This window comes from Topomyia yanbarensis, chromosome 3, assembly GCF_030247195.1.
Source record: "Topomyia yanbarensis strain Yona2022 chromosome 3, ASM3024719v1, whole genome shotgun sequence".
NCBI lineage: Eukaryota > Metazoa > Arthropoda > Insecta > Diptera > Culicidae > Topomyia > Topomyia yanbarensis.
Genome location: NC_080672.1, coordinates 112685403 through 112712794, shown reverse-complemented (window position 1 = coordinate 112712794; position 27392 = coordinate 112685403).

Sequence of the window (27392 nt, the reverse complement as noted above, 5' to 3'; positions counted from 1 at the left end):
GATACAGAAGCATTAACCCGAAAATCGATTCCTTTAAAGCGGTAATTTGAAATGCGATGCATCTAAATTATGTGAAACATGGCTTACTTCAGATATTGATCTCAACTTTCACGCTTTTAATATTATTCGCTTGGATCCAGAAGACGCTTACGGAGTTGTGAAAGTGCTATTCTTTCAATAGATCGATCTTCGCTCGACACCAGACATTGAAGTTGTCGCTTGCCAATATAGAATTAAAGGAAAAGAATTTTGCATTGCTTCCACCGAAATTCCCCCTAAACCCTCAGTTGGCCATCGACGGCTTTGCGATATTGCGGAATTCCTCCCGGACGGAGGCTACTTTTAGATGATTTTAACTCCCTTGGCACGGCATGAGGTTGCCGAATAATCGATCTACCTCACTCCAAGAGTTTTGCGAGAACCTTAATATGATCATTGATCAGGGGTACTACATCGAGCGTGACGGTGCCGGAACATCCATCTGGTTGGCGGCCATAGTGGAATATCTCACCGCTGAAATATTAGAACTTGCGGGAAATGCAGCCCGTGGAAACAAAACTACAAGGGGCAGCCCTATGGGGTTGCACGAACTGTAGTCGTAGGACTATACTATTTATTGTAAAATAATTATATTCTTAGTACATTTGGAGTAAAAATAAATCGAATATATCTCTTACGTATAGTTTAAGCACAACGAATCAACATCTAATGTTACGTATTGAACCAAACTTTCTTGGTTATCAGGTCATTTCATTTGTTGTAGGTGATCGAATCCGATTAAACATACTTGAAAAGACCTGCAGAATGAAGACAGAAAACAGTGACCGATCTAATATTTGTAATTAAATCTTTATAGCACATCTATCTTTTTACCATCTGTTATAACTGAAAAAGGAAAAAAAATTCCGAAAAATCTGTAAATAATCACAATATTTCCAAAAATCTGTAAAATTTTCATCAAAATGCCAAAAATCTGCCATCTGTTAAAAAGACTCTGTGATCAAAAATTGTGAAAAAATCTGTGACATTATAGAAAAATCTGTGAATATGGTAGCCCTGCTAACAAATTAGATATACCTACCTACACATTCGCCTCAAACATTGAACACAAACACAGAAAGCAAACTGAGTCAACGCTGATGATGACGGGTAGAGCGAAAGAGACAACTAATTCCACGACACTATGTTAACCGTGTTTGCGAATGGAGCTCGAGTGTACAAGCGTACCTCCACAACCTGTATAACGGACTTCTAACTCAGCTCCACTGGCTGTGAAAACACACAGCGCAGTGATCCGCTCCGCCTTCCGTTCAACAGGCAACTGAGCTTGTCCGGCCAAATCCGTTCTTTAAAGAGTCGATGATGACGTCATTCATAGAAGCGTAGCGCCCTAGGTACACAAATCCGTCGTACTGGACTTGGGAAGCGCTATCTTCTGTGTGCAAATGAGCGATATTTTGACTAGGTTGCACATTATTTAAATTTTTAATACTATGCTATCAAAAATCTTTGGGTTTATCTATTGGAATCTATTCCTAGAAGTAATTCGGGGTTTACATATCATTTTTGTAGAATTTGCAAATTTACATTTTCGTTACATACCATTTTTGTAGAATTTGCAAAATGCACCCCCATATCGAAAACAAAGACAAGATTATTCTCTATCAGTTGCAGTTGCCTTTCGAAATTAGGAAGAGCTGAATAAATCGCTCTACGCCATGACCATTGCCCAGAACGGTGTATTGCGCAACATCTATACCATACTGTTGCAAAAGAAGACCGAAAAGAATTTAGTTTTCCATTATTGGCAGGTGAAATGATGCCGAGAAACAACCAAACCTGCCCTTTTCAAGGACGTATGTGTATTTCGTATATTCCGGGCACATTTACTTCAGTCAATCGACTATTTCGAAAATTTGCATGTCAATATGGAGTACACATCGAAGTCAAAACGCCAGATTATTGAGATTGAAATAGCGGATGTTCAATAAAAAATGAGAATGATTTCAATACCTTTCTGCAATCAATTTTTTTTCTCAGTAAGAGAATTGCTCTCTGGACTCCCTAGAAATGGGTGGTATGTTTATTTTCGCACGGGTGCTGTCAGCTTAATCGAAGCTGGCGTCGAAATAGCAAGCACTCCGCGAGCGTGTTGTACGGTTTTACGAAACGCATGGTAATCGTGAAAAAAAAGTTTACGGTAGTCCAATTAAGACGGAAACGTGCCGTGAGTACAGTTTACCGGATCCTGGCATCTCCGAGCGTGGAGTGCAAGGTCGGTAGCGGCCGTTTGACGAAGATTGTAACGAAGAGGGAAGCGTTGAAAAAGCTGTTCCACAACAAGGATGGTACCTTGATTCAGCAAACCCTTAAGATGGAGGGCAGATTCGGTCTCCTGAGTTCACGGACAAGCAGATAGCGATCGTGAAATCTCTGTGCCGGTGGATGACGAAGAACTACCGCGGTACGTCGTTCGTGCTGGACGACGAAAATTACTTTCCGCTTTCTCGAAGACCCGCATTGAAGAAAATGGCAGCTGCACGTCGGCCACACCCCTCGAAGTAAAATATAAGTTTAAGTATAAATTTGAAAAAAAAAGTTATGCTGTACATCGCCATTCCGGACAAAGGGATTTCAAAGCCGTGGTTCAAGCCTAGCGGCCTGACCATCAATCAACAAGTGTACCAGGAGAAGTGTCTTAAGAAAATTCTTCGGCCGTTCTTAAAGGAGCATCATGCGGATGGGTAGTACGTCCTCTGGCCGGAAAAGGCGTCTTCCAAATATGCCAAGAAGACGCTGGAATATCTTGAACAGAATAAGATACCGTACGTACCAAAAGAAAAGAAACCCTACCAACTTGCCCCAGTGCCGTCCCATTGCGGATTTTTTCGGATCCCTCAGTACCCTAGTGTACAAAAAAACTTTGGCGGGCCAAGGATACGAAGCAGGATCCGGAATTGTATCCGGAAGATGGACGTCAGAGCCGCCCAGCGCTCTTGTGAGAGCATCGCAACTAAGTCGCGTCGTACGGTTGACCAGGGCCCCTTTTCAAATATTCATTGACGTTTTTAAAGCGCTTCGACGCTTGACAGTGGCGTAGCCAGGGGGGGTTTTGGGGGTTAAAACCCCCCCCAAACCAAAATTAATTGGATTGAAAAAAAAATTTTTTTTTTTTTTTTATTCAATTCGTTTATTTGATAGGCACAAATGCGTTAGCTTGGCGGTGCCAAATTCTTTTGTTTTTACATTTTGGATATCTTAAAACTAGGAGGTTACAATGTTGAGATATTTTTTTTTATACAAGAAAAAAAAAAGTTTACAGCTATCTTAAGACTAGAAATAAGATTCAATATACAAGAGAGGGCCAAAAGATTTTTTTATGAAAAATTTTAAAACAAGGGATTCAGTTTGATATACAAGAGGGGGAGTAATAGTATTTTACGAAATATTTTACAGTTATCTTAAAACTAACAAAAGGTGGAACAAATATTTATGAGAAATTTCACAGATATCTTAAAACTAGGGATACAATTCTATTTACAAGATGGAGGACAAGAGCTTCAATAAAGAGTAAAAATTACAGCTATCTTTAAACTAGGAATACAGAAATCAAATTTGATTTTTTAACGAAGACTTATGCTTGGTCAAGATATTTCAGAGGGGGGCCTATTTCCACATCAGTGTAGCAGCAGGTGTATCGAGGACAGGGGAGAGAAGACGTATATGGTGACAGGGAAAGAAGAGCAAAACTTGCAACTATCGCGCAAACGGGAGATCAGCGAAACAAATTTGCGCCTCAGTCTAGTAAGTCATCGAGTACCGGGTTGGCGGATGGTATTATTCGGACCCGCGGGGAATCCTTAAAAAGTCATCGGACATCAAGTCGCTCTCGCTTCAGTTTCCTTCTATGCAGGCGTAGTGGTAAAGGCGACGGCGGTTACATAGTGGCACTCTGCAGCTGATCGGTTCCACAAGCAAGAGGAAATTTCTAAAAACAAGAAATAAAAGAGAGGGGCTAAATTGGGATATTTATCGTTTTAATGAAATTGTAAATAAGGGACATATAGGGGAGATCGCGATTTGCTAGCATATCCCGGACTGGGACATTGGGTGGTCTACCTCGGGCCCGAAGGGAATCCTTTAACAGAGACCTGGCGTCACAATACTCGGCACAAACCCAGACAACGTGGTCGATGTCGTGATAACCCTCGTCACAAGCGCACAGACTACTCTCCGCAAGCCCAATACGCCGCAAATGTGCATGCAACGTGTAGTGGTTAGACATGAGCCGGGACATTACACGAATAAAATCCCGACCCACATCCATCCCCCTGAACCAAGGCTTCGTTGATACCTTCGGGATAATGGAATGTAGCCATCGTCCAAGTTCACCATTGCTCCATGAGGTTTGCCAACTGTTGAGTGTCCTCTGACGACAAATACTAAAAAATTCGTTGAAGCAGATTGGTCTTTCGTATATTTCACCATTTAATGCGCCCACCTTTGCTAATGAGTCGGCCTTTTCATTGCCCGGGATAGAGCAATGAGAGGGGACCCAAACAAAGGTAATCTGGTAAGATTTTTCAGATAACGTATACAAGGACTCCCGTATCTTCCCCAGAAAATACGGGAATTGTTTTTTGGGCTTCATCGCACGAAGAGCCTCGATAGAGCTGAGGCTGTCCGAGATGATGAAGTAGTGATCTGTGGGCAGAGTGTCGATGATCCCAAGGGTGTACTGAATAGCAGCTAATTCTGCGACGTAAACTGAAGCGGGATCATTGAGCTTGAATGAAGCGGTGATAGTATTATTGAAGATACCGAAGCCAGTGGACCCATCGAGATTCGATCCGTCAGTGTAGAACATTTTGTCACAGTCGACTTCACGGAATTTATTATAAAATATATTGGGGATCACTTGTGGGAGTATATGGTCCGGTATTCCACGAATCTCTTCCTTCATGGATGTGTCGAAGAATACAGTAGAATCAGAAGTATCTAGAAAACGGGCATGGTTGGGATTATACGAAGAAGGATTGATGCTCTGTGCCATGTAGTCGAAGTACAAGGACATAAAACGGGTTTGAGAATTAAGCTCGACGAGTCTTTCGAAGTTTTCAATCACCAACGGGTTCAAGATATCGCATCGAATGAGCAATCGATATGAGAGTTCCCAAAATCGATTTTTCAACGGGAGAACGCCCGACAGCACTTCAAGACTCATCGTATGGGTCGACTGCATGCACCCTAAGGCGATACGCAAACAACGATACTGAATTCTTTCGAGTTTGATGAAATGTATGTTCGCCGCGGAGCGAAAGCAGAAGCATCCGTATTCCATTACCGACAGTATCGTTGTTTGATACAACCTAATTAGGTCTCCTGGGTGGGCACCCCACCATGTTCCAGTTATTGTCCGGAGAAAATTGATCCTTTGTTGGCATTTTTGTTTCAGATACCTAATGTGACATCCCCAGGTACCTTTCGAGTCGAACCAGACCCCGAGATATTTAAATGTGAACACCTGATTGATCGTTACACCCATGAGTAGAAGCTGGAGTTGCGCCGGCTCACGCTTCCTAGAAAAGACGACCAGCTCAGTTTTCTCCGTGGAGAACTCGATACCCAGCTGAAGAGCCCAAGCAGACAAATTGTCCAAAGTATCTTGTAATGGTTCTTGCAAATCGGCAGCTTTGGGCCCTGTAACAGAGACCACCCCGTCGTCTGCAAGTTGCCTTAGCGTGCATGAATTGGCAAGACAATCGTCAATGTCATTCACGTAAAAATTGTAGAGTAGGGGACTTAGACATGAGCCCTGGGGAAGACCCATGTAGCTAAATCGCGATGTTGTTAAGTCGCCATGCGAAAAATGCATATGCTTCTCAGACAACAGGTTTAGCAAAAAGTTATTTAAAATCGGCGAAAGACCATGCTGATGCAGCTTCTCTGAAAGAACATTGATAGAAACTGAGTCAAAAGCCCCCTTAATATCCAAGAAGACTGATGCCATCTGCTCTTTGTTAGCATAGGCCATTTGGATTTCTGTAGAAAGCAACGCAAGGCAATCGTTCGTCCCTTTGCCTTTGCGGAAGCCAAATTGTGTATCTGACAGTAAGCCATTTGCTTCGACCCAATTGTCGAGGCGAAACAAGATCATTTTCTCGAACAACTTCCGGATACAGGAAAGCATTGCAATCGGTCGGTACGAGTTGTGGTCGGAGGCTGGTTTTCCCGGTTTTGCGATGGCGATGACCTTCACTTGCCTCCAGTCGTGAGGAACAATGTTACCCTCAAGGAACTTGTTAAATAAATTCAGCAAACGCCTTTTAGCAGAATCAGGCAGATTCTTCAACAAGTTGAATTTGATTCTGTCTAACCCCGGGGCGTTATTGTTGCACGATAAGAGGGCAAGTGAGAACTCCACCATCGAAAACGGTGTTTCGTTCGCGGTATCGTGAGGAGACGCGGCGTGGTATGTTTTCTGTACCGGGACAGAGTCTGGACAGATCTTCTTGGCGAAGGCGAATATCCAGCGGTTTGAATATTCCACGTTCTCGTTAATACTATTTCGGTTACGCATACGTCGAGCCGTACCCCAAAGAGTGCTCATCGCTGTTTCTCTCGTTAACCCGTCGACGAACCGGCGCCAATAACTGCGTTTCTTGGCTTTCATCAAACACTTCATTCGCTTTTCTAGCGACGCGTACTGTCGATAGCTATCGGGTAACCCGTCGTCCCGAAAGGTTTTATACGCAGTGGACTTTTCCGCGTACAGTTTTGAGCACTCTTTGTCCCACCACAGGGTGGGAGATCGTCCGTGGGTGTTCGCGCCCGGTACTGGTTTAGTCTGAGCTTGATTCGCACTGTCGAGAATCAAGCCAGCCAAAAACCTGTACTCTTCCTCCGGAGGAAGTTCTTGAATGGATTCGATTTTAGCGGATATCGCGGTCGCGTAACTCTTCCAATCAATGTTCCGTGTGAGGTCATATGAGACATTGATTGTTTCTGATGGTCTTGAACCGTTGGCAATTGAAATTACGATAGGCAAATGGTCGCTACCGTGGGGATCAGGGATCACCTTCCACGTGCAATCTAACTGTAGCGAAGTCGAGCATAGAGATAAATCCAACGCGCTTGCGCGTGTTGGTGGTGTAGGAATCCGTGTCATTTCTCCCGTGTTTAAGATGGTCATGTTGAAATTGTCGCAAAGATCTTGGATTAATGTTGATCTGTTATCATCGTGAAGACCACCCCATACCGTACCGTGCGAGTTAAAGTCTCCTAGAACTAGCCGCGGTGCCGGTAGGAATTCCGTGATATTACAAAGCGTTCGGTTCCCTACCGACGCTCTAGGGGGAATGTAGATGGAAGCAATGCTAAGGTATTTGCTTTTGATCCTTATTTCACAAGCGACAACTTCAATGCCTGGTGTCGAAGGGAGGTTAATTCGGTTGAAAGAATAGCACTTTTTGATCCCCAAAAGTACTCCTCCATAGGGGTTTTCTCGATCCAGACGAATTATATTAAAGTCGTGGAAGTTGAGATTTATATCGGAAGTTAGCCAAGTTTCACATAATGCGAAAACATCACATTTTAAACTATTTAGTAAAAATTTAAAGGAATCAATTTTCGGGAGGATACTTCTGCTGTTCCACTGTAGAACAGTGATCGAATCAGTGACCTCGTTCGATGACTTAGCCATCGAAGGATACGATCGCTGCAAGGAGGGGCCATTTAGTAGTCAACTGCTTCAAAAATGTTTGCACTATAGGGAGAAAACGTATCAGAAGGCTTTTAAGAGGATCGGTAACATTGAAAGCTGTGAAAATTAAGTCCACGATGTCAGAAAATTTCATTAGTCCATTACTGGACTGAGTGTCTGTTTGAAAAAGAGGGACACTTGGGGTTTCTGGTGTCCCTGGAAGTGGTGGGTACTCCTTGTTTGAATTAAAATTTCCAAATCCAGGAGCAGATTGCTTCGGCATTAGTGCAGCACTTCCGTTGGATTTATTAGATGTGGTTGGCGCACTCTCAGAGGAGGACACCTTGGGACCCTTACGGGGCAGTCTAGGGGAGGCAGGATTTCTCCGCTTCCTGGACTCCCCCGGGTTAACAAAAGATGTTCCCTCTTGTGGATTATCAGATTCTTGCTCAACAGGAGCCAAAAGAGCAAAGGAGTTTTCGGAAAGGACAGATGGCGAAGCATTCTTTAACATTTCTGCATAAGAGCGCTTCGAGCGTTCCTTGAGGGAGCGCTTAATTTTATCCCCGCGCTGTTTGTACGCAGGGCATGATTTAAGAGCATGCGGAGGGCCCCCGCAGTAAACACACTTTTCAGTGTCTTTGTCACAAGAGTCATCCTCATGCTCTCCACCGCACTTGCCACATCGTTTTTTATTGCCACAAAAGGTGGCTGTGTGGCCCAACTGTTTGCAGTTGCTGCAGTTCATTACCCGCGGTACAAACAGGCGTACAGGCAGGCGAACCCTATCCAGAAGGACATAATTTGGAAGAGACGATCCGGCGAAAGTCACCCGAAGCGAGGCTGATGGTATATAGGATTCTTTATCTCCAGCGAGCGTGTGCAATTTCTTGCAGTCTAATATTTTCACCGGCTTTAGTAGGGGGTTTTTAAAACAGCCAGCCCCATACTTCAGCACGTCCTCGCATGTCAAACTCGCCTCGGTTATGACCCCGTCGACCTCTACATCTACACACGGTACATACACCCTATAATGCTGCGTAAAGCGGGTACAGGAAGCAATCCCGTTTGCCTGTGCGAGGTCGCTAACAACAATTTTTAACTTATTCGCGCGAACCTTTGTAATCTGGGTCACGGCCGAGTAATGCTCTGTCAGATCACGTGATATTTTCAAAATATCAAATGATTTATTGGTGGTCCGGAAGTAAACCACAAATGGCCCAGTCGAGTTCTCTGGGTATGCTTTTAGGCGAGGGGGTTTGGTAGGAGGCTTATCAGGGGATGTTTCATCATCCATATTATCATCGGTGGGCTGACCGTCGAGGGACATTTTAGCGCGAGATCAGCACTTCGCGCAAAGAACGATAAAAAGAGCAGTAACGGAATGTATCAAGGGCAAAACAGAAAATAATAGTAGAAGGGAAACAGGTACTTATCTTTTCGATGCCGATGACCTTTGCTGGGACTGGCTGACAATACCAGCACGACACACTTTGTTTTCGAAACAAAGGCCTAGCAATCACAACTGGCTTTGACACTGCACTGAGCACTGGACACAATAAAAACTGAGCCGGGGAAGGCAACTGCAAAAGCACTAGCACACGTCTTATCCGAGCGCAAGTCGAACAACCGAAAAAAAAAAAAAAAAATTGATGCTGACGAATTTAATTTAATATTCCACAAAATATTTTTGGAAAAATATTCTCTGATCACTACATTGAGAACTGCGTCATGAGAACTTTTGGAAAAATATGGGAAGGGGATCTTGTAACTTATCTCTTAGCCAAAATCCCATAGTTGTCAAATTACTTCAATGTAAAATAAAATAACTGTTTGAATTATTATGAGCTCATTTTTCAAAATATGGATTAGAGACAATTTTTCGAATGGGAATCTAAATTTGAATAGGTTGATTGCATATAAAACATAAGCTTGTTTACCGAAAACTTACATACATTTCAACATTTGCTGAAAATGTATTTTTTTAGATTGTGTAGAATTTAGACAACAATTCAATATTGTTAACAACAAGAATAACATTTCAGAAACTAGTTGAAAGCTGATGTAATTTTGTCTCTAGCAGGTCAGGATCGGTTTTATGAGCATTGGATTTTTGTTGTATTATCAACTATATGAATAGCCTCTTAGCAGGATGCAATGAATGGCGTACTAAAATTTTGTGTGCTACGTACTAGTACTGCAAGTTGTGAGGTTGACTAATAAAGAAAAGTAAAATTAATGCTCGATAAATTTGTAACGGTCACGATCACATTCATTCGAAACTGCCAAATTTCGATGTTAAGTAACATTGAAGAATTTCAAAACGTAAAACTGTTCATCTGCTGATAGAATAATTTTGACGGTTAATCCTCCTAGAAGTAATTATAGACAAGAATTACTCTTCAACCAAATTTGGGTCGAGACTTAATGTCTCCAGCAAAGTTTTCGAAAGTGCTATTTCAAACAACTTTGTCAAAGACATAAATATTTCACATATTCAGAGTATCGAAATATAGTAGTAGAAAACCTTTACAACAAGCTATTCTGAAATTACTGTATTTGATAAATCTCTTCTGCGGTAATTAAATAATAAATTCACATTGCGTTCAAGGTGCCTTTGAAGCTTACAAAAAAAATAAGGGAACTGGATTTAAAACAAATAATTCCCAGATATTAAAAGGACTCAAAAACACAAAGAGTGATTCCATTTTCAGGAGCTAGCATCAATTCGGCGCAAGCTTAGTCCGCCCACCAAGTTAGTGTCGGATTCTGATGAGATGAAGTCGAAACGCAAGTTTCAGTTCCATCCATCCATAATTTAGTTATAGGTTTTGTGTTCTCAACTCGCAATGATTGTTTCAAACAATTTTATCCGTAGCGCAGAAAAAAATAGTTTTCACCTAAATTTTTCTTCACTAAGAAGAAATATAGCAGGCCCAGTCCATTTAAATCCCTATATGTTGAATTCATGTAGCCTTCATATTTTCAACAAAATTGTTTGAAATGACATTATCAAAAACTTTGCTGAAGGCACCATGTCTCTTAATATTTTTGAAAAATTAATTCACCATAATTACCTCTATGAGAGTTAATCACTAAAATTTCTATATCAAAGCAGGCGCTGTTTTATGTTGATAACTTCCCGAAGTTGTCAAACCTTCAAAGTCAAGGATTATTATATTAGGTGATCTTGTACGTTGAAAATTTTTTAGATCATTTATCCCACTTTAAAAGATCGCAATTTTTGACTTCATTGACATATTATACAAGAAAATAATCAATAGAGGTTTGAAAACTGTTCCATGTTGATCCTTCTTGTTTGTAGACTGGAATGACATCTGTTAGACTACTTATGTTTTTGAGTTTTCAATAATTTATCAAACTTATATTAAATTTTAGCATTTTTTCAAAAAATTTGCGATTTTCATCAAAACCCCCTCCAAACCAAATTTCTGGCTACGCCACTGACGCTTGATCAAAGAAAATTTTGGTTCGAAGTATCGCACCATTGAATCAAACCACGATTCCCTACCTTGCAGTGCCAATTTGTCTCCTTTGCTGGCCAAAACTACAAAACGGTGGTGAAAATATCATATTACAGCTGATAGACCGCAAGTCTGACACAGAGAGGTGATAGCTTTGGGACAGCTTCTCTTACCCAAACACACGTCTGCTGTTCCGATGGAACTATGCCAACTGAAAAGCTGACTCTAGAGTTTCCAAAACCACCTACTAAATCTAAATGCACCACGAATACCATTGACCATATCCAATCCACAAATTTCAATTAATTACACGCTTGACCTAATTCACACGCATCTTCACGCAGGGTAATTTGCTAATACATGTGTCCAACCGCTCAGTTTCGATTGGCTTCACAAGCAACCCATGCGGAGGCGAAAGTGTTCTCGCGGGAAACAACAACAAGAATGAGAAGAAGCCCATTTTGTGGTTAGCCTACAAAGGATGTAAACCTATCCCGAAAGCATCTCTAGTCTAGTCTGGTGGGTGAACGAGACAATTTTCCACCTACAATGACAGACAATTATTGGCACTCTATCGTAGCTGTTTGAGATAATCGTTATCCAATTGCGAACGACCAAGGACAGTGTGTAAGCCTAATGAAAGATGCGGTCAGATCCAATTAAAATATTCATATTGCTGCATGGAAAGACCATACTGGTGGTTTTAGTGTAAACGTTTGATAGTCCTGCAGTAATGCTATCCAAAGGAGCATAACAATTCCACATATAAGAGTTTGGTGTTAGTTCATCATGTTGTTTATTATAATTTTTATTGAAAACAAAAATGCTCTATATAAGAATATACACAAACGATAGGATCTTATTTAAATCCACTGAACGGTGATATTCATTAGAGTTTTTAGGATTCCATGGTTGGTTATGTTCAATATAAATTAACATTTATCAAATTATAGTGTTATTATATAGCTAAAGAATTAAAATCTGTGTTGTAGTTTGGAAAATGTAAAAAGTGAAACTTTTTATCCTTCAAAAATCTAGTTCAAACAGATAGTCAAAACGGACGATTTGAGTGAGTTGGAATTTGGTTGAGCCATCGTCGCCTGATGTTCATTTCACGAATAGGAATAATTCTGATTGCCCTTAGGGTCATAGTATAACTCCTGTTGATGCTATGAAAACTTAAAATCTGTTATGAAATTCTTCGAAATAGCCGCTTAGTATTCCATATAGTACTCAAATGAAAACCACATTTAACCTTTATAGTACCAGGTTATATTGCTTCTGAAAATTTAATTTTGATTCTGGTCTCATTTCGTCAATTTTGGACCGATTTGAATGGCCGGCCTCAAAAGACCTGGACTGCGCTTAGCGTTTAAATCCGGTTCCGAAATCACTCCAAATTTCCGTGGGGCATCTTTATCATCCCATTGGGATAACGAACGAGTTTTTTGTTCACATGAATAAAAGTAAGATTTATTAGAATAACGCTACATATGGCTGTAAGGATCCTTCACACTAGACATGGCGGATCAATCTTGGCCGCCGAAAAACTGTTCCGGGGGAATCTAAGACAATGTATATACTTTTCTATCATTCCAGTTTTGTGGGTTCATTAATTAATACGAAATATGAAGATCTTTTAATCATATGATCCTACTGCTTCCTATGCGTCGGCATGGCCATTCCGGTTGCGGTTCCGGACGGAAACAAATAGGGGGGGGGGGGGGGGGGTATCAAAATACATGGGTTTTACAAGGAATTGATGCTTCGTAGTTGTACACCTAAAACTAGGCCCTAATACCATTACAGCAATAAGAAAAGAATGCTCTAGCAACACGGTTATTACTAGAAAAGATTCCCTAACACATTCAAATTTTCTCTGTGTCGCACTCATGTGTATTGGCAGATTTTTCACATTTTGTCAATTCTTATACACTACATGCTAACGCTTCGGATCTTCTAGAAGTGTGTAGCATTTCGCTTGTGAGTGTATTGCGACAGTAGCGAGGGGGGGGGGGGGGTTGGGGACAGACCTCCCTCCCCCCACGAAATATTACTACGAAATGTGAAAAAATTTTAAATGTTCAACAAAATAGGCCTAATATTTTAAATGGAATTCTCAAAGCTTCATTTGCAAAAGTTATCTTGTGAGAATATTTCCTTGTAGTGAATATTAGTAACAGTGTTATTAATTTTCACTACAAGGAAATCTAGAGAAAATTTTCAATAGGACGTAAGGAACAATGAGAGATTCTCTTTGGTGTCTATCTCTTCTGTTCATTACTCGGACATTTCAACATTTACTACTCTACTCTTTGCATAATATTCTAGTAAAAACCGACGGCCTTCGATATGCATAAGCATAAGCATAAGCATAAGAGATCGCCCGTGGTTGCTACTCCGTTATTGACCAGAACCAAATTAGGTTGCAAAATGTTCATTGGAACAACATGCTTGGGAATAACATGATGAGCCACATTGTACAATCTATTCTGATCCCTGCATGCTGATCAATACCGACGCCGGCCACGTCCGAATGCAGATCTTCTGGGAAAGGAAGGAAAGTTAGTCCGATACATGTTGCTACTAGAGACCGAGGAATCCTCTGCATCTCCACATGTATCACGGGAAGGGGAGAGTTGTTAGTAAGTGTGCCAATAGCGTTATCATGTAATAATTGCTCTGGGCAGCCGGCTGCCGAGAATTTGGGAAATTTATCATTTGTTGTATTAATACGATTAGCAAAATAAGCAACTTGAACTCCGGATAGCCGGCTATAAGGAGCACCGTTTGAATAAAATGGAATCTTATACAATAGGTTCATCAGACTCTTCATTAGGTGTCGCGGAGTTAGCGGTTTGGAAGGGAACAGGGTCTAGGACTCGCTCCAAGCAAGCGACCTGTAAAGCATATTTTCTTAGGTAATAGTTTAGTTAGTTTTCGAGAACATGATCGCTCGAAAAAGAAAATCCTGTTTTGTTCTTGGCTCTTTTCAAACCCCGGGCAGCCGGCCACCGAGAGTATCCCACGTTTTCCAAACAAAAGCAACTTCAACCCCCCATAGCCGACCGTGGGAGCATTGCCTTGAAAACCCAATCCTATCTGCGCAATGGGCCGGAACACTACTTATTGCGACATTATTTAGACTAATTTCGCTATTCCTTCTCTACGATATATTTTTGGGTTGCAAACTACCGAGTAATAACACGTTACACAGACAGAGCCATGATACCTCGAGATGTTATAAATCAACGAAAGTATTTGCTATTTTGGTCTATGATTATCTTATTTTATATTAGATAGTCTAACGTTAAAGTACCTATGCATATTAATACAGAGAAAAGGATGAAACAATCAAAGTGTTGTTTAAGACAAAGAATTATCTGGCACCAGGATATCCGCAATAAGCTGCATGTACCTAATAATTTCTCCTTGGCACAGATTTAACTTATTCCACTATTTAAAGAACGATCCCCAATCCAAGTGCAACAATGATGCATAAACAACCACCCGTAATTACGCTGAAGGGGAGGCTAAGGCCAATTCGCTCCTAAAAATTGCTGTCGCGCCACATAGTGCCAGAGTATCCATTCAAACGCCTTAAAAATTTCAGCACTACGCCCGTAACATTCACGGCTTTGTTACATCCTCCCATAAATAATGATGGGAGCATTTGTTTTTTTGTCTCGGATTTGATTTTCTGATTCCGTAACCCCTGGAAGCCAGATTATGACTACACAGCCATGTTATCATGAATTTTCCTTTAAAGATTCGTAGTAGAGCCTAATACAAACCTAATACACCCCACTATATTCGAGTTTCTAAAGATCAAATTTATCTAATCAGGCATAAAATTGGCAATAAAAACGCAGGCATTCGCTATTACCGAAAGCAACCTAAACATATAACACACATCTAAACACAAAGATAATTCAATTTTCCATAGTAGGATCGATTTTACACATTTCCGACATCATTTGCAAGTGCAATACGAATAATTTTCAATGTGGAAATTACTAACTTGGCCGGCAACACCGTCCGTTTCGATCACTTCTAATCAAATGTATGTAAACAATCCTATCCACTAATAAATGTCAAAAAAAAAGTTCCCCAGACACAATTCACTGCAATAATCTATCGCGTTCAAAAACCTGTACAACACAGACCAGCTCACACAACTGGCAGCTCTGCAGTAATTTCCGTCCTCCCTATCAACCCACACAAGGTTTTCAGTCAACGACATACAACGGTTGATAACCTAGTATAGCGCTCTAATAGCCCACAGCTCGTCGGCATCTAGACAAAGCGGCCCAGTGGCCAGCTCGTTTACTGGGGAGGCCTGGTATTGGGCGACGCTGAATCGAGACACGAAACATCGATACATTGGAGCCAACATATTGAGATCTGAAGTCGATTTTCAGCAGACCCATATTTCGTGGGGTCGATAGTTCTGCTGATATTTTTCGAAAGTTCTATCGAACCGACGCACAGTGGGACGGAATCAAAAAAAGCCGGACATTGATATTTGCGACGAAACTATTGGTTATGGCACTTTGATGTCTTCGGAAAGGTTTCTTCATTTTTTAAGTAGTTTAATATAATGTTGGAAAAAATTTATTTAAGGGGGTATATACGCAGATAAAAAAAATAACTTTGCAAGTTGTTGCCAAAATTGATAGTCATGTATGGAAAGTTTGTAGACGAAATAATTTTATGAAACTTTGTTGAAGTAGCGAAATGGCTATCTGTTAAGCGAAAAAAGTTATTGGGTGAAATTGAAGTACATGTCGGAATATCCCCTTAAAAAGTGTTTTTTCATTGTAACTTTTTTACTTGATTTTTTACAGTTTCTCGATGTTCTAGAAAGTTGTTGATGCTTTCAAAACACACCTTTTTGCGAAATAGATCAACTCGCTATCTCTTCGTTTTTAGGGTATATGTCTGTTTTTTTTTTGGTTTTTCTGTGCTAACTTTAAGGGGCTATGGTTTGTAGAGTAGCAGGTATTAGCAGCTAAATTTATTTTTTTGATATTCAGCAAGAAATACCCTATTGATACATATATAATTCATAGCAGGATCTAATAGGACCCTTGAAATAATGCGGGGTAAAATAGACTAGCGTTTCAATAAATTATTGGTATTATGAAACATGAAAAATAAACTATTATGCGAAATTAATAAACATTTGAAATATTATAGTTCATTCCATATATTCCGACATTCAAAGTTAATTTTTTGTTATTAACATGCTCATAAGTCATCAGTGTCCTGCCAATGATCTTCTTCGTCATTGGATGAACAAGGTATTTCGTTGCTTAAAATACTCGGTTATATTATTACCTTGTTCATCCAATGACGAAGAAGATCATTGGCAGGACACTGATGATTTATGAGCATGTTAATAACAAAAAATTAACTTTGAATGTCGGAATATATGGAATGAACTATAATATTTCAAATGTTTATTAATTTCGCATAATAGTTTATTTTTTATGCTTCATAATACCAATAATTTATTGAAACGCTAGTCTATTTTACCCCACATTATTCCAAGGGTCCCATTAGATCCCGCTATGAATTATATATGTATCAATAGGATATTTCTTGCTGAATATCAAAAAAAAAAAAATTTAGCTGCTACTACCTGCTACTCTACAAACCATAGCCACTTAAAGTTAGCCCAGAAAAACCAAATAAACAGACATATACCCTAAAAACGAAGAGATAGCGAGTTGATCTATTTCGCAAAAAGGTGTGTTTTGAAAGCATCAACAACTTTGTAGAACATCGAGAAACTGTAAAAAATCAAGTAAAAAAGTTACAATGAAAAAACACTTTTTAAGGGGGTATTCCGACATGTACTTCAATTTCACCCAATAACTTTTTTCGCTTAACAGATAGCCATTTCGCTACTTCAACAAAGTTTCATAAAATTATTTCGTCTACAAACTTTCCATACATGACTATCAATTTTGGCAACAACTTGCAAAGTTATTTTTTTTTATCTGCGTATATACCCCCTTAAATAAAATTTTTCCAACATTATATTAAACTACTTAAAAAATGAAGAAACCATTCCGAAGACATCAAAGTGCCATAACTAATAGTTTCGTCGCAAATATCAATGTCCGGCTTTTTTTGATTCCGTCCCACTGTGCGACGAGGTAAAAAATAGTTAAAGTTTTTTGATCAGTATTGATTTTGAAATAGATACAGAGGGTATCGATATTTTACTGCTGATATTTCTGGTGTATCGATACTTTAGTTATTGATGCATCGATACGCCACATCGCCCAATACTAGTATGGTTAAGAAGAAAACAGCTAAACAGCAATGCACAGTGGTCCAGGAAGCGAAATTAGCGGGAAACAATTGTTAACGCATTCATCTTTAGGTTTAGAGATTTGGTGTCTTAGAAACATTTATTGTGCATGACAAACTGCATCTTTTGGCTGAAACGGTTTTAGGGTGGCCCTTAAAATGTCAAAGTTGTAGACATTATTTCAAATTATGGTTCAGAGAGAATGATACTTTCTTCTGCAATATTCTAGAACAATCAATTTTGAGCAACTTTGTTGAAGATACTAAATTTGTATCTCAAACCGTTTTCATTTTATAGTGAGTTCCATATCATAACTTAGGGTGTCTATCAAAAAAGCAGTTTTCTCCGTACAGATTTTTAATATGGGTTAATAGGGTCATCACCCTATTTGCAATATGAAAAGCCTGCAAGTGTCTGTGATCCTTGAAAAGTCTTTATAAGAATTCACAGAATCAGCGTAAAACAAATATTTTTTAATATGAGCGCTGTAGGATTATACGCAAAAATGCTTTTACTTAAATTTGATTTATTTCAGAAAGACAAATAAGAGTTCTCCAATTTTTCAATATATTGTAGGCAAAAGTACAGCCTTTCAAATGCAATCAAAATTATCAATTTTCGTTTGCCCCCTTTTGAGATATCGACATTTGAAAAGAGCGTATTTTTAAATGAAAATTAAGTATAACTTTTGAACCAGACAAGATAAAATTTTTCTTTCTGCAGCAAAAGTTGCCTCTAATCACGCTCTAAAACTACATTGAAGGGTACTTTTGTGAGAAAAATCATATTAAAAAACTGTACGGAGAAAACTGCTTTTTTGAGAAACACCCTAAGTTATGATATGGAACTCACTATAAAATGAAAACGGTTTGAGATACAAATTTAGTATCTTCAACAAAGTTGCTCAAAATTGATTGTTCTAGAATATTGCAGAAGAAAGTATCATTCTCTCTGAACCATAATTTGAAATAATGTCTACAACTTTGACATTTTAAGGGCCACCCTAAAACTGTTTCAGCCAAAAGATGCAGTTTGTCACGCATAATAAATGTTTTTAAGACACCAAATCTCTAAACCAAAAGATGAATGCGTTAACAATTGTTTCCCGCTAATTTCGCTTCCTGGACCACTGTGCAATGTACTGGACTCCATAGGTGTGGCAATGTTATATTGCTCTCCCGCTTGAACACTGTAAATTTATTACGTAATAATTTTTTATATAGTTTCCATTTATCTGCTGTCCACGTACTTAACAAAAATCGAGCGAGAGAGCAACAGCACCGCGGCACCCTAGGATCCACTACATTGGGAAACAGTGCGTTGCGTGCTTTTAAACCTCACTTTCGACTGTTCAGAAACCCTACCGATACTGAATTGTTTTGTGTCTTTGAAATAATCACAACGCAATGTAAGTGAACACACACGTATACGAGATAACAGTGAGTATGCGAGACCACTACATCAGATCCAACCTCACTTTCTACAATCTCCACCTGATTCAACTAGTGAATGTGACATCACACCTTTTCAACTTTCATCCACTAACACACTCAAAAGTAAGCAATGCTCCCATCCGTCAATACTGGATTGAGCCTAGAAAACACAAAATTATATTCAATGGAAGAGAAAAAGCGTTAATATCGCTTTTATGTCAAAATGAATTTCAGCAAATGCCAACTTCATGTCCATTGCGGCATCGTTAAAAATGCTTGCAAATAGTATGGATAACACAACTAAGCAATGCTTAGGCTGACATATCCGTCTACAATTATGGTACTTCCTTGATCTTCAGCATCCCTGTACGCGAGGTTCGTCCTCCATCGTAGTAAATCAAAAAGACTATGCTTCAAAGATTCCACTCGTACCGGATTCATTTCACACTTTTTCAATATAATTAACTAGTCCCCAGCCTAGTTGGGAACTCTTAACACTTTGCGAAATTGTCAAGCATTGTACACTGTCACTGATCAAAAGTGGAAAAAAGGGAACAACGGAAACGAATATCATCCGAACTTCACTTGGCACTGGTGCCACGGACCGGACCCGAACGCTTAGGATTGAAACGGACACCGGAAAAACTTATTAAACCGGAAAAAAATAAATATGACCACGGAGTCGAAAAATGCAATCCGATTTCTTGTGCAGTGTTGTCAGTCCTCCAAAACCGACGGCCTTCGATATGTACTAGAAAATTAGTGCAAAGTGTTGTAGTGACGTCGTAATAAACGAAAGAGAAAGTAAACAAAGAGAGGCTCTCAATGTTACTTACGTCCTATTGAAAATTTTATCTAGAAATATTCTCACAAGATAACTTTTGCAAGTGAAACTTTGAGAATTCCATTTAAAATATTAGCCCCCCCCCCCGCTTCTACGCTACCGGCGCAATACACTGCCAAGCTGTTACACCGCTCGGCTTGTTGTGGAGACGAGGACTACAACGAGTACATCGCGGCGAAGTAGGGAGCTAAAGGGCTCCTGGTATCGTCACAAAACTAGGAGCTTATTGGTTCACGAAACGGACATCGGTACCGAGAGAAATTTCGCCACATTCTGTAGTCCTTGACTGACAGCGAACATGGACTGGACAGTGTGCGAGAAGTATCCCCATAGCAACCACCAGGCGATTTGCAACCGCATCGGCCAATGGAACGCTGCTGCAGCACGGAGAAGGACGAACGGCAAGCTAAAGTGGAAGACGAAGACAGCGAAATCAAGTACGTTGATGTGGCTAATGTAACAAGAAGGATTGTGACGGCTTGTAACGTTACAATGACACGAAAACTGGAGCTATGCAGTAGACGGTGTGCTGCTTACTGGTTAAATGAGTAGCTCAGTACGCTACACGCTGCTCAGAAGTTGAGCTCAGAGACCAAGATCGGAGAGTGAGAGAGGAGCGCAAGCGACGTTTCAGGTAGCTAGGGACGTTTTAAAAGCTTAGCAAGCCAGTTTTCCATAAGTAACTGTGCTGAGAAGTAGACGTCAATCCCTGGGGAACGAATATTGAGTCGTTATGACGAACATGAGGGCCCGTCGACACCAGCTGAAATATTCCCGGGTAAGCTAAAGATAATCGTTAAGTCTTTTTCCCGTAGAACGATCCAACTATCTGCTCCCCGACATCGTACGGCAAAGAAGAAGGAGCAAACGCAGCCAAGTGGGAAGCGACTAACGACGAGCTCAAATAAGCATCGTTGAGACTAGAATCATGAAAGCCCCCAGTCTGGATGGAATACCAATCGTGGCGCTGAAAGCTGCGAACCTGGCATATCCGGACATGTTCAGGATGCTACTGTAGAAGGGTTTAGATAATGGAAATTTCCTCGAAATGTGAAAGGTAGAGAAGCTGGTGTTGCTGCCAAAGTCAGGGAAGTCACCGGGCGAACCAGCCTCGTATAGGCCAATGCCGTACCGCTGCACAGAAGAATGAGCCAGATCCTGAAGAGGTACTTCCAAAGTAGAGTTTCGCGGACGACGTGTCACTAACGGTAATTAGTGAGACACTTGGAGAAATGGAGGTGTTGGTGACGGAGACAATAGACGCGATCGAGAGCTGGAAGAACGGGGTCAAGCTGCAAACAGCTTACCACATTTGTGTTTCGTCATCGATACTGCGATATGGGGTTACAACCTAGGTGCGGCGCTAAAAACCAAGCGGAACCTCGAAAAGCTGAACAGCACATCCCGGCTGATGGTCGTACGATTGCGTACAGAATAATATCTTCGGAGGCAATATGCGTTGTCGCCGAGATAATCTCCATCAGCATCACACTGGCGGAGGATATCAAGTGCTACTATCAATGAAACGCAAGGAACGTGAGGAAGATGATGAGAATCGATTCGATGGTGACGTGGCAGCAGGAATGGGGCAATACGGAGAAAGAAAAGTGGACCTACCGACCCATCCCAAACCTGTCGACGTGAGTCAATACAAAGCACGGAGAGATGACCTTCCACCTGAAGCAGCTCCTGTCATGCCAGGGACGCAACGTCACCATTGTGCCCGGAGTGTGAGAACGCCGAGGAGACACCGAAGCATGTGGTCTTCGAATGTCCAAGGTTTGAAGCGACGTACAGGGAGATACTTAAAACTGGAGAACAGGGTATCAACCCAGATAATGTAGCCTATAGAATGACAAGCGATGTAAAGACGTGGAACGCAGTCAATAGATGTAGATCAGCGTTGCCAAATATTTTGAATCGAAATCTGCCACTTTCGAAAAAAAAGTCTGGAAAAATCTGGCATACGATAGCTTCCAATCCATGCTTAAAATTTTCATGTTATTGTTGATGAGTTCGTTGAATTTTATCGAGGGAGTTGATGAATCTGAGAGACAGTTGTCTCTCCTGTGACATTAAAATAGCTATCACTACCAGTTATTTAAATCCCTCAACCTATAAGCGGAAGTCATACCTACGATTTGGTTATATGCCACTGAAATTGGTAGATCTACGACATAAAGAAATAATCTCAAAGAAAAGGTTCTTTAACATTAAATTTACTTCATTCATTCTTTTGGAATGAAAAATTAACAATTAACTAAAGATCTTCTGGTCTTTAAATTGAATTGAATACTGCTTTATAAATCTGGTACCAAGTACTAAACACCAATACAAATTTGTATTTGGTGAAACGTACAATTCAAAACATCTGGAAAAATTTGGAAAAATTAATGAAATCTGACAAAAAGTCTAGCTTGACTAAATGTCTGTTCAGTTACGAAAAATGTGGAAGAATCCAGATAAAACTGGAACATTGGGAACGCTGATTATGAAAAAAATGACCGATTAGCGAAAAAACAAAGAAGAATCGGTATTGGGAAAACTTCATTCGCCAGGGAACTTCATCGGAATCACCGAACTGATCTCGTCACCTAGCTGATTCGCTCGGTTTCGGAAGAACTTTTGTTGCCGGGGAACTCTCCGGCGGTGAAGGTCAGGTCCATCGTCAGGAACTAAACAGTTGTGGTGCTATACGGCATCAGACACGGAGCCAAAGGGCTCAAAAGTTTTAGTAGTGAAACAGAATGAAAAAGAAGAATCGGTATCAGAAAAACTTCTTTCGCCGAGCAACTCTCCGTCAGCGTACAATCAGATTCACTACCGGGTACTAGACTGAGTAGACCGCGACGAGACACCACAAGTCGCGCCAGGGCTCCAGCAAACCGGACGCCTTACTCCACCGGAATCGCCGAATTGACATCGGCACCTGGCTGGTTGGCTTTCGAAATTTCGAACTTCTCTCGCCGGGGAACTCTTCGTCGGAGTAGGCTAGATCCATCGTCAGGCCCTAGACCGAGTAGTTCGCAAACAAGTTGGAAGCTCAACGAGGAAGTGGTACTAAATTGTACAAGGGAACCGAAGGGCTTAGTAAATTAGACAGTCTGAAGTTTGCCACCCAGATTGTTCTTGTAGGGGAAGAGCACTGATCCTCACTGATAGACCCACAGCTTGCTTTCCTACTACCATACAGAAATTGCCACGTTGTGTGAATAGTCGACAACTGATAGTGTGTCAAGGATGGGTGCTGCAACACTACTGAAATAACTAACTACTGACTAGTAACAATCGAGGTTTTGTGGTAGTTTAGTCGAGCTGTATTTATTGGAAAGGTTCTAACCGGGTCTATTGATTCAAGCTACATTCTGGCGCATAAAAACATCAATGTGCCACCTAGAACACTACTGGCGTCGGAAAACGATTCCAAACGGGCAGATTTACTAACGAATACTGTATCTATCAAACCATGCTATCATATTGGCTCTCAAACGTGAAACTTTTTCGCTCGATGCGCCAACTAGATTTCATTTTTGGTACTAGTCAAATGATGAGTAAAACATTTTCTTGCATTGATGATATAGGATGGTTGTTCTATTTTAATTGTTTTAAAATAAATAACACATAGTTTCAAAAAACGCTTGATTACAGGTGATATGAAAACACTCGTTCTTTCGTCTGACACCAAAACGAATTATTGAGATCCGGAATTATTTTTGTATTGTTGAGGTTAGGTTGGTTGTTTTCGATATGGAAAATGTTTATCTAGAAATTGGATTTATCAGTGGAAAACCTCGACTGCCAACAACTGCACTCTTTAATCCAGTGATTTTTGCCCACCATCGTGTTTTCTATCGAAATTTCCATCTCTGAATTTCATTTTAGTATAAATTGAAACCGGAAGAACAAATGTGAGTGAATTAACAAGAAATTTACCATCTGGATATTTTTCAGAGGTAGGAAACATATTTTCTTCATCAATATTACTTTTCATTAGAAGAAATAACATTTAATTATAATATTGATTGAATTTTAAAAATTCAGAATTTACTGTCCAATGTGTTTTGACAGATGAAAATAAAAACATCCTCATTGCACTTCCGTGGCCTCTGGCGGTCGACATCTAGCGTTAGATCACGAATAGTTATGAGTGAATGAAAACTATATATGAACACTTGGACGATTTTACGATTAATGAAAAAACAGACACACCTAGGTTTGAACTCATGCTCTTACGCATCGCAGCACTGACTGTTAGCACTGTTCCGTTTTTGCACATGAGAACAGAGTGTACTCGTACAATCGGCACATCCGCAATTCGATAATGTCTCGTGTGTAATGAATGAACCGAAAAATTTCGTTTTATTACGTTGATGAATGAAAAGCAGACAGCAAACTCGGCGTGCGTTGCTATAGCAACTAGCATAGGAGTAAAGCCATGTCAAGTGATCCTCGAATTTTTCGCAAAATCACCGATCTTCCTGAGGTATGTTTTATTGCATAGGGATTATGGTGATTAGATTTTGGTATAAATATTTCGTTACAATTCCTTTTTTTCTTTAAGATATTAACCCTTAAACTTTGTTGCATGACTAAATTGAAAATTTTATATCTCAAAAGCTACTAAAGATATTTCAATGAATTTTTGCACACTTATGGAATGATACTTGCACTATCTTATAAAAATGTTTTCATTTTACAATTGTGTGAATAACGGTACTTTGCATCTATTTAAAATTTTCAATTGTATTTTTTCTTATGTTTTTCACGCTAAAAATTTTCAAAACGTGTGTCAAATTATGCGGCAATCTTTCACCTTTAATAATCTGTATTTATAATTTTTCATTTTTGTTCCTATCGAGAGTTATAGAGGATTTTGTAACAGTGCGCTCTTTCAACGCATGGCCCACTTTGATGCAACCCGCGAGAACGTTCATATTGGCAACGCCGCGCGTCGCACAGTGGACGGAGGCTTCAAAATTTTATTTTTGAAATTTTGATATTTTATATTTTTCCTAAATTTCTCATGTATTGATTGATGTACATTCGAAATTTTATGATCATTGGATAAGAACACGATTTTTAACACGAGTTTAAACGTACCAAAGTCCGGATTTTTTCCGAAACCACCATTGCTCTGCTCACTTCAAATGCATGTTGCTCTTTTGATTTTGGTCCGATTTTAGCACAACTAGTTTCATTGTGTAGAGGAACTAAAGAAATTGGTTAGTGAGTAAAATACATTTGGTAAATTTACTTGGAACTATGACTTTTTAGTTTAAATATGTTTAAGGTGGTCAGATCAAAAATACTTTGCTCACTAATGTATTCTGTATAAATTTCGGAATCATTTCGGAACGGTCACATAGTATACATTCTATGTGAAATTACCTCTACTTTTCGAATATCATGGTCTCGTTCTGCGCCTAGGTGCGCAAAAAGGTTTAAGGAGATTTTGAAGCTTTGTTGCTGATATGGAGACACATGGTGTTTTGTGTAAAATAGTTAGGCAATCTACAGTAAACCAACACGTTCAACAATGGTTTTAAGTAGTGTTCTTCATTTTTTATGATATTGTTGACATTGGCGAACAGTAACGGAAAATCTATCATCAAAACGGGATCATAGTTATAAGAAAGGTTCAATGACACTGTATGGAAAAATGCATTTAATATCTTACGACTTTTGACATCAAAAATGAGCTCAGCACCTCAAAATTAGCTTAAATTGTGATTTTCAGCCAAATTAGGTAACATTTGAGGTTTTGTCCGACTTTTGTTTGAAGAGCCGCCACTGTGCGTCGCAACGTCCTAATGCGCATCGCTTTGAAGGAACGTATCTCATGTTCAAAATTGGCATCTCTGAGATTAAAGCAAAAAGACAAGCTTTTCTCTATGGATAATGAAAAGTGAATGTTTTCTGATTAATTTGCATGCTCTTTAGCGTTATTATATTGTTCAGGAGTTATTTAATTTTCTGTCACTCAATACCTCGGACAAGCGCGCTCGTATGTTGCCAGCCGATGAGCAAAGTTGAGCAGCGGGCATGTTTTAACCTTCGTTGACATATTTTTCGCAAATTGACATACTTCACCACGTTTTATTTTCAGTTGGTTCGTCTGAGAGGTAGCACGGTATATTGCAAATCTTTTCTTAAATCCACATAGCGATTTTGAGCCATGCGCCATCGGGTCGTGCGTTAAATTACGCGCTCATTTGATTTGCATCAATGCGAGTGAGAAAACGTTTTGACGTTTGTTTTTGTTTCGATCGCACTTGAGTGTTTCCCATATAGAGACAACTCGACGAAATGCTATATTATCTCAAGATAGACAATATTTGCTCAAAAAAACATTCGATTGTTTTATGTTTCATCAGTATGTTCGTCGTATCTTGTTTTTGTGGCATCCATGTGGAGTGATAAATTTAAAATTATATTGGTCAACACATGTGCATGTGTTGTGCATATGTCGTAATGGGCGCAAAAAATACAACGAAAATAAATATGTACATGAAAAAACAATGTTCGTTAAATTTTCAATTTTACATCCCATGTCTATAGTAATGGGTGCCTCTATAACGCGTTTGAAATATAGGAAAATTTACACGTTTAATTTTCCTTCTTATAGTGTTGCCAAAGTAATGGAACTGTAATATTCGAAGACTCAACAGGTACATGCGGAAAACTGTAACGATGATTTTGAAATAAAGATCGTAGATGATTAATTGAAATTCGATAAAGTAAATAATATCTTACCAGAACTTAGAGAACCACCAATTAACAGAATTAACAGAAGCAATAGTGATAAAAAACCCCAACATCGACGCGATTGAACAACAGTATTTATGTGAACTTTTTTCAAAAGACCCATCGTTGTTTAAAGGTAATATCACTCGGTGAATAAAAACGTGAAATAAAATGCTATTGACATAAGATTTTCCATCTTCATATATTAATGTTGCAGACTAAAAATGAATTTGGATAAAACGTAGATGTGTTTTGACTAACAAAAGTGTTTTTAAAGATATTAATTGTTAATAACGTTAAATTATAATAATAAAAAATATATTACACAACTATAATTTTTGTTGTGCACTTCGGTCAAAAAAATTTAACGCATCTCAAAATATCCGGAAAAAAATCATTTTCGATAATCCGTATAGAAAAGTTTGCCCTTTTGCGCTAATAGAGAGATGTGATTTCTTTTAGACATGCGATGCGCACTTCCCACGCGATGCGCATTCTGACGTACCGACGTGCGACGTTGCCAATATGAACGTTCTCGCGGGCTGCATCAAGGTGGGCCATGCGTTGAAAGAGTGCACTGTTACAAAATCCTCCATAACTGTCGATAGAAACAAAAATGAAAAATTATAAATACATATTATTAAAGGTGAAAGATTGCCGCATAATTTGATATACGTTTTGAAAATTTTTAGCGTGATGAACATAAGAAAAAATACAATTGAAAATTTTAAATAGATGCAAAGTACCGTTATTCACACAATTATAAAGCAAAAACATTTTTATAAGATAGTGCAAGTATCATTCCATAAGTGTGCAAAAATTCATTGAATTATCTTCAGTAGTTTTTGAGATATAAAATTTA